Genomic DNA, 8,752 nt, shown 5'->3' with positions numbered 1-8,752 from the left:
AGGCTTCTTCTTTGAAGCAGAGATCACAAAAAGGGCACTTTCCCCAAACATAAGTAATTGCTTACATGAATGAACAGAGATGGGCACAAGATGAGTAATTTCAGAGAATGGTTAGTTGTCTAGGTTGATTGAAACTTAGGGTTCACAAAAGGGAGCATTATGCAATAAATCTGGGAGAGTAGATAGGAACCAGATTGTAAGGAACTTAAATGCCCAGGCATTTGTAGTTTATCGTACAAGTAGCGGAAAGTCATGGAAGGTTTTGGAGTTAAGGAGTGACATGGAGAGCTCTTTCTCTAGGAAAAATACTTTGGCAGCAGTATGAAATATATAGGTGAGGGGAGAAACTGGAAGCAGAGAGGGCAATTAGGAGGCTATTGCACAAGCCCAAGTGATAGGAGGTAAGGATCTGAAGTAGGGTGGTGAGCATGTGTGAGTAAAAGAGAGATGCAAGAGATAGTTTAGAGGGAGAATTAATGATTTCATAACTTCACAATTAAAGACATTATTCAAGGATGATGATGATGATACCATTTGTATATTATTTTAAATTTTAATGAGGAAGGGGGAACAGTCGAGGGATGGATCCACAGTTTTAAACTTGGACCACTGGGAGGATAATGGTGTTAGCAACAGAATTAGGGAAGTCTGGAGAAGTGACAAGATAAGAGGGTAAGATCATAAATTCTTTTCTTTTTTAGATGTAATTTACCTCTACCAGCATACGACATCAACCCAATAACATATGACTAGATTTCATGAGAAAGTACAGGGATATATATTATAGACCTCATGTTAACTGTTTCTTCTATAACTCTCCAATTTATTTATTATATAGTACTGAATATAATTGTAACCTGTGTTTCTGTGCCTTATGCCACCCTAGCTGGTGAGTTTCATAACAGCAGAATTTGTGACTTAACTAAACTTCTGTAATTATATTATAATATTATTAATTTTATCTTCATAAACAACCCTGGAAGTTTTTTTTGTTATTACTATTACTATACTATACTATTACTATTCTCTTTTTATAGATGAGAAAACTGAGGTAGATGGAAATGAAGTGAAGCTGGTATGTGAGGCCGGATTTGAATTTAGGTCTTCCTGAGTTTGGGTCCAGCTCTGTCCATTCAACCATGTAGCTGACTCTTCCAGAATTAGACACAGTCCTCTAACAGTGTTATTAAATATAATAAGTGTTTAGTAAGTGTTTAATGTCAAAAATAATCAGTGTAATTACACTTAGATACCACTTTCAGATTTACCAAGCATCTTGTTTATAGCAACCCTAGAAAGCTAGGAAGTATATTGTACTAATGTGTACAACTAGTGCATATTAGCTCATCTCTGAAGTTACTGTCCTATATTCCTTAGAGTCAAGACAATTGAGGAATAGGGGACTGAGATGATTTGCCCCATGAATGCATACCTTATATTTAATATCTCCATATTAACCAGTGAATTAGCAAATGTTTTAGGCACCTAACATGCGAGAAGTACTGTTAGGTGATGGATATACAAAGACTAAGGCAAAAATGGAAGTCCTATCATACAACCCTAATCACATCAACCTAGACTGTTGCTCATTAGAATATTTTTTTTTATCCAAGTAGAGATGGAGAAGTCATTTGAGTAGGGATATATTCAGTTATTTGAAGAGATAGCAACTCTGGTTCTTAGAAGAGGGCTCACATGGATTAAAGTGACCAAGTCCTATATTATGAAAACTGTAAAGCATTGAGCAGGAGTGATATTAACATTCTAGTTTTGAAGGCAGTGTTCCTATGAATGTAAAGAAGTTCATTGTCTTCTTAGAATGAATCCAATTGTCTGCTATGAAAGGAAAAAAGAAAGAAGAAAACAACCTTTATGCAAAACAAAACATCGAAACCATTTTAAATACTTTGAGAAAAACTTTTCAGGGGCACAGAAAACAATTTCCCAAGGAGGTAAAAATGGACAGTGTGGAAAAATCTGACTTCACGCAAACTTCAGTTTCCACAGTTGAACAACTACGTCTAGTATTTGCACTGCCTTCCTGGTCTGCAGGGTTCTTTGTGAAATGCACTTTGTACTCACAAAGTGCTGTAGAAAGGTGAACTATTAGTAAGAGTAGTAGTTCATGGAATTATAGATTTAGAGCTCCTTTCCTTTTCTGGGCTGCTTCCATCATCAGATCTGGAAGCTGATTAAAGATGGGCTTATCCTCCAGAAGCTGGTTACTTTGCACTCTCGTGCCACATGACGGAAAAATACTCTGGCTGGAAGGAAGGGCAGGCACATGGGTACTGGTAAGAGAAAGGGTACTGCCAATGCTCATATACTTGAGAAGGTGACTTGGATGAGGCGAATGAGAATTCTGCATCATCTGCTCCTAAGATATTGTGAATCCAAAAAGACTGACCGCCACATTTACCACAGCCAGAACTTGAAAGTGAAGGGAAATGTGTTCAAGAATAAGTGGGATCTCATGGAGCACATTTATAAACTGAAGGCTAACAAGTTCCCCAAGAAACTTGGCTGATCAGGATGAAGCTCACCGATCCAAGGCTAAGGAAGCACAGAATCATCTGGAAGAGTATCAGAAGGCTAAGAAAGGGGGGATCATCAATACTTTGTTCAAGGAGGAGGAGACTAAAAAATAATCCTTCCTTATCTCCTCTGTACATAGTACCCGTCTATTTGTCTTATACAATAAAACTTGATAGACTGTCAAAAAAAGAAAAAAGAAAAAGAATCATAGATTTTAAATTGAAAAGTTCCTCAAAAGCAATTTCATTGATCCCTCTCATTTTTTTATATACAGGGAAAATGAGACCCTAAGAAGCTGAGTGACTTTCTAAAGAAAATATAGGTCCTAAGTAGCAGAGCAGGGATTTGGACCTATGTCCTCTGACAGCAAATTCATTGCCTTTTTCTCCCCCAATGCACCCGATAGTGTTTAGTGGCACCTTTCTCATGACTGAAATCGAACTCACTTTTGCCATATGATGTTTGGTTTATAAGGTGCATGAGTCACATTAAAAGGTAACAGTATACTAAATGAGCTAAATTTGAGAGTGATACCTACTTACTACCAATTACCCAGAAAGCATTGTCAGCATACATTCTGTCATTTTATATCTCTTCTTCCACAAAATGCCCACTAAGCAATTGTTTTCTCTAATTAATATAAGTTAACATTCAATAGAGGCAAATGCAGATTTTGTTTGTTTATTTAACAATGGTAGGAAAAAAATCAATATGTGTCATCTTTAATTTCAATGCAATAAAATCCTACCAATTATGGGGCACATTTTAAATTCCCTTACTTTAGAAGACTAATAAATGGGGAAAAAAAGATTAAATCTGAGGCTAGACACTTCATTCTAATTCTCTCTTAAAATGTTGTGACAAGTGGAGCTCAGTGTTAATGATTACAGTCCTTTTGTAAGTAGTGGTCTTCCTTCTCAGAGACCTTGTGATTTCCCTTGGCTCTTAAAACTGCTGAGAAGTTGATGAGTTCTTGATTTGATAAGCCTGCACAGTCCAAATGGAACAACTCGTTTGTCCATTGAAAGGTCATTCCATAGAAAGAAAAGCTCAGTTTCTTTGATTTATTTCTCTACTCTGGTAATATGGCAGCTTCCTGCATTGTGAACACCAGACCAAGTAGTCATCAGAGATGACCTATGCATCTGTCATGCTGTCTGCTTGAAGATAAGAAGTGTGTTTTCCCCACCATAATGTAAAGTGATCAGTAAATATTTTAAAAAGAGATATTATTACCCTAACACAAAAATATATTTCTATCCATTGTACATTAAGATTACTCTGAGATATTTTTATGTATCACATAAAATACGTATAAGTTCAAATGTCATCTCTGACACACAGTAATATTGATACTTATAGAATGTATTTAAGGTTTATAGTGTACTTTGGATAGATTATTTTGTTTGATCCTCGCAACCATATGAGGTAGGTGGTATGATTACCTCTATTTTATTAATGAAGAATCTGAGGGCTAAAGAGATTAAATCAATTAGCTAGAGTCACACAGTTAGTAAATGACTAAAGTGGGATCATCCTGACTCCCCATTATACCATACTGCCTCCCATATTTACTAGGTATATGAGCATGGGAAATTCACAATTCAAATGAAATAATATATGTAAAGTTCTTTGAAAAATTTTGTGTTATATAAATGGTAGCTATCATTTTTATGATTATTATTGTTAATTATAATAACAATAACAGACTTAACAGACTTCTAAGACTCAGTTCCCTCATCTATAAACTGAAGACAGGCAATTGGAACTGGACCTGTGATTTCATTTAGTAAATTTCTGGATAAAGAAATCTCTCTTCTTAAATGGTCTACCTCAAAAAAAGGTGAGTTTCTCCTCTTTACCAGTTTTTTATCAGAGACTGGATATGTTATAGTGGGGATTCTTTTTGCGAATGAATCAGTACCTTTTGTGTAAGATGGTACCTTCTCTGCTACTCATAAACTAGTGAGTTAGCTAGAATACTGAAAATTTAAATGACTTACTCAGGATCACATAGATAGTATGTATGAGACCTGGAATTTGAACCCAAATCATACTGGATGGCTCTTCATCCACTATTCCATGAACTGCCTTTGGTAGCAATATTCTTAGTAATTACTTCAGAGAGTTATTATGAGGCTCAAATAAGATAATAGAAGTAAAGGAACTTGCCCTTCTGGGCTTTAAATTCCTGAAATCAGAGATGAGGTCATGTGCATCTCCATCATAAGTGAACTTTAAGTAAATTGGGAAACATCTCAATCTCATATTTTAATTCTCCTCAAGCAACGATTGTACTCTAAGATCCTCAACCCTAGATCTGGAATGGAAAATAGTAGATACACTTTGCGCCCCATGAGTCATTATCCTTGGATCCCTGAAGAAGAATACATATCTTTAACATATGTCAGAGATGAGGCTTTCCTACATGAAAAGGGAAAGCTGGGAAGTCATCTGGGGAGCTGTGACACAATCATATCATTGTTTCCTAGAGGCAGATTTTAAGAAATATAGGCCATGCCTCTTTCCCCTTCTCCCAGTTGAGATTGGTTGAAAAGAAAACTTACTAAAATCTATTTTGTACAGCTTCATTTCATGCATATGCTTAGTTCTCTTTGCTTGAGTGTGAATGTTGGTTTATCATGAAATCACTCATTTGGAAAAGTATTTGCCACCAATCGAAATGGGTAAGTGACATTGACCCTGACAAATTCTTATTCTTAAACTCAAGGTCAGAAAGCTTTCATTCTAATTGCTACAGTGAATTGTCTTAATTTAATTGGAAAGGGGAGACCCTGAAAATAGGGAGACCAATCCAATTTAAAAACTATCCCAATGTTCCAGATAGGAGGTGATGAGTGCTTGAACTAGGGTTCAGCTAGGGTGCTGGCAGTGTGAGTGGATAGAATGAGAAAGACATTAGAGGTGTCATGGAAATTGAATGAGATTTAGGATCTGATTGGATCTAAGGGATAAAAGAGAAGAAAGAGTTTAAGATTCTTGTGAGGCTGTGAACCTGTGTAACTGGAAAGATGGTGGAATAGACAAGTTAGGAAGATCAGTGCCTTTGGAGATAGTGATAATGAGTTTTGTTTTGTCATGTTGTTTGTCATATCTTGAGGCATATAGTTGAAAATGTCCATTTCTTGGTTAGTGATGTTGGGCAGGAGTACAGGATATGGTAAAGGGTTAGAAATATGACATGGAAGTCATACATCTAGAGATGATAATTTAATCCCAGAAGATGATGAGATAATTGAGAAAGAAGGGCATCAAGAAAAAAGGAGAAATACTTGAGGCAGAACCTTAGAGGACACCCATAATTAAAGGGTAGCTGCACTTGCACCATGAGTCTTCCATCACCTTTGGCATGTAGTGTGTCCCTTGTGCAGAGGCTGCTAAGAGCAAGACCTGGTGTCTCCCATTTCTGTAGGGAGTTTACCATGTCCTACTGCCACCTCATATCCAGCCTTTGCAGGTGAGAAGAACTCAGACTAGGGGTGTGCTAACACTCTGAGCCTTTTGTCTCCTTCTGGGTGCACTGTGTTGCCTTAGGAAAGACTTCTAGGAGACAGGCTAGACATCTTCCATGTGCTCCAAAGCAATTGTTTCCATATGTGGTAGCATAAGACATCTACCACCTCTGCCTGCCAGACCAATATCCCCACTGGGACGTGGAGAACCTGAAGTGCAAAAAAGATCAACCTTTCCTTCCACTTCAGACTTCCTGTTTCCTGCTGTGGTTGTCCTTTGGGGGTATAGAAGTGGAGTCCTACAATCAATAAGGAATATTTTTACACTCTCATCTTCTGTAGTTTATCATCCAAACTCTATTCCTCACCCCCTACCACCTGATTCCTCATTCCCATCTCCCTCAAAGTTTCAAACTAACTCCATAACTCCATTGTGCCCTCTGGAATGCCTAGATACAATGCATAGGTACAAACTTATCTTCATCTTAAATCTATTTCACTTTCATCTATAAGCTCTTACTGAAACCTGAATTCCCCAAAGGCACAACCTCTCTGGCTGCTCTTTCTAGTACTGGCTGCACCTTTATTCATTTTTCTTGACTCATGGGTTGAATCAGGGAACTGGAATAAGCTTTACTCTCCATTGCTACTTCCAGGCTTCCTCTCTTCCTCCATCACTCAGTAACTTCCTTCTTTTGAGGTTGTTACTTTTCATATTGACCATACATTTACTGATTTGTATTGGTAAAGGGAATTTCATCACTGTGGCTCCCCATACCAACAAAATTACAAGTTCAGACTAAAAGAAAGGGAAAACATATATATGCTTATTTATAATATATGTTATTTATTCATAAAAGCATTATATATTTTGTGTAAAATATATTGGGGCCAAAATAAAATAAAAAATATAATATAATATATATATACTTGTCCTTCATATATTGAATATTTTATACAATATATTACATATTTTATATAAACATTTTATACTTGTTTTAGTCTTTGCATTAAACTATTGGTTTATATTGTTTGCAAATATGAAAACTCTTAGGTCTCTTATCATATGAATTATAACTTTAACTTTTCCCATCCTCAGTTTATATAGTTTATATTTTGAACCCAGATGTCGGACTTTACACTCAACCTTAATATGCGATGCTTAATATATGATCACATAAAACCTACTGTTGTTCATGATCAAGAAGTCATCTTAAAAAGCATTCTGGGAATCTGACATACCAATGCTGGCTGGATTTTGATTCAGGCTATTTCTTTTATTCATCTCCCTGACTTTAGCTTGGGAATAAGAAGGTAATAAATGTATGGTATACTCTATCTGTTCTGCCTATAATAAGTTCAGATCGCAGATTTTTAAAGGCTTTCTGGGATTATTACTTGGAGAGCTAATCAATCAACTCCTCATTGTCCATGTGGAGACTTGACTTGTGAAGAATTTTAATTACCGGCTAGTAGCCTCCTGCCGTGTTCTTATACCACAGCTGCTCATCCCAGACTAAACTGATGTGTAGTTCTGAACCTATGTTAATAGGTGAGCAAGGCCCGTTCTCTCTACTATTGGCTAAAGTGAGCTGAACACCACCTTGGAAGAACTTTAGAGACTATACATGTTTCCCCTGTCTTCAACTAAAGATTTAATCTATTATCTACCTAAAAGTTTCAAATAAATGGCATCCTCACCTGAACCACCCCCAGCAGGGTGAAGATCTCTGGGTGCATGATTTGTAACATGATTATTCATAGGAATTCATAGATATACCAGAATAGCAAGAGAGTTTCATTCCCTCTGTGACAGAATGAGGTGATATCACACCAGAAGGCCATGCAGAAGCCAGGGTCATTGCAAAACAACCTCTCTTACTCCCCAGGTTTTACTTAAACTTTGCAGCTGACTCATTAGATTTTCTGATAACTGGATTTCTGGTCACCGTTTTATCCAATTCAAATAAACAGAGAATCACAAAATTTCAGAGTTCGAAATGACCTCAGTGTTTATCAGGTCCAAACTTGTAGAAAAAAGAAAAGGATCTAGTGAGACAGAGCACAGTACCTTCTGAAGCTGTTGTTCCATTTGGGGGGAGGCTTTAACTGTAAGGAAGCATTTTTCCTTACATCAAGGCTAAATTTCTCTCTTTGAAACTCCCAACCTTTATTTAAGATATACTATTTGCTATTTGTAGAAGGGACTGTCTTTTGTCTTCATTGTAGCCCCAGTGTTCAGCACGCAGTCAGGCACATAGTAGGTGCTTAAAAATGTTTACTGACTTACTGATTTACTGAACTGAAGTAATATCTCTAAAGTGCTTTGCAAACTTTAAGGCACTACATAAAATGTTGTTTATGATAATGGTGATGACAATGATTCAAATCATACAAGATGAGAAAGTGTATCTAGTTTGTTATCTGCAAAGGTGGGAGCACAGAGGAAGTTTCACACAGATGAGAACAAGTATCCATTAAATCATATGTAGATTTTATTGTGATCAAGGAAAGAACATTGCTGATATTCTCAGATTTGTCTGATGTGCTAGCATCAATGAACTAGTTTTCCTTTTATCTTTTCTATTCTTTGCTACAAGGGAGTCCTTATTGGAGAAAGGAGGAAGAGATATATGTGAATGATTACAAAAAGCATGGATTTTACATTTTCTATTTCTACATACTGTGCTAAGTACTGGGATACAAATGCAAGCACAGTGTCTACCCTCAAAAAGATTACATTC

General features: G+C 36.6%; 1 pseudogene; it reads left to right on the top strand.

Annotated features, from left to right (window-relative positions):
* Positions 1-1,958: 1,958 nt before the first annotated feature.
* LOC140518943 (large ribosomal subunit protein eL19-like) lies at positions 1,959-2,648 on the top strand (annotated as a pseudogene).
* The last annotated feature ends 6,104 nt before the right edge of the window (positions 2,649-8,752 follow it).

Source organism: Notamacropus eugenii, chromosome 1, assembly GCF_028372415.1.
Source record: "Notamacropus eugenii isolate mMacEug1 chromosome 1, mMacEug1.pri_v2, whole genome shotgun sequence".
Taxonomy (NCBI): Eukaryota; Metazoa; Chordata; class Mammalia; order Diprotodontia; family Macropodidae; genus Notamacropus; species Notamacropus eugenii.
This window is presented reverse-complemented; position numbering and strand designations above follow the sequence as displayed.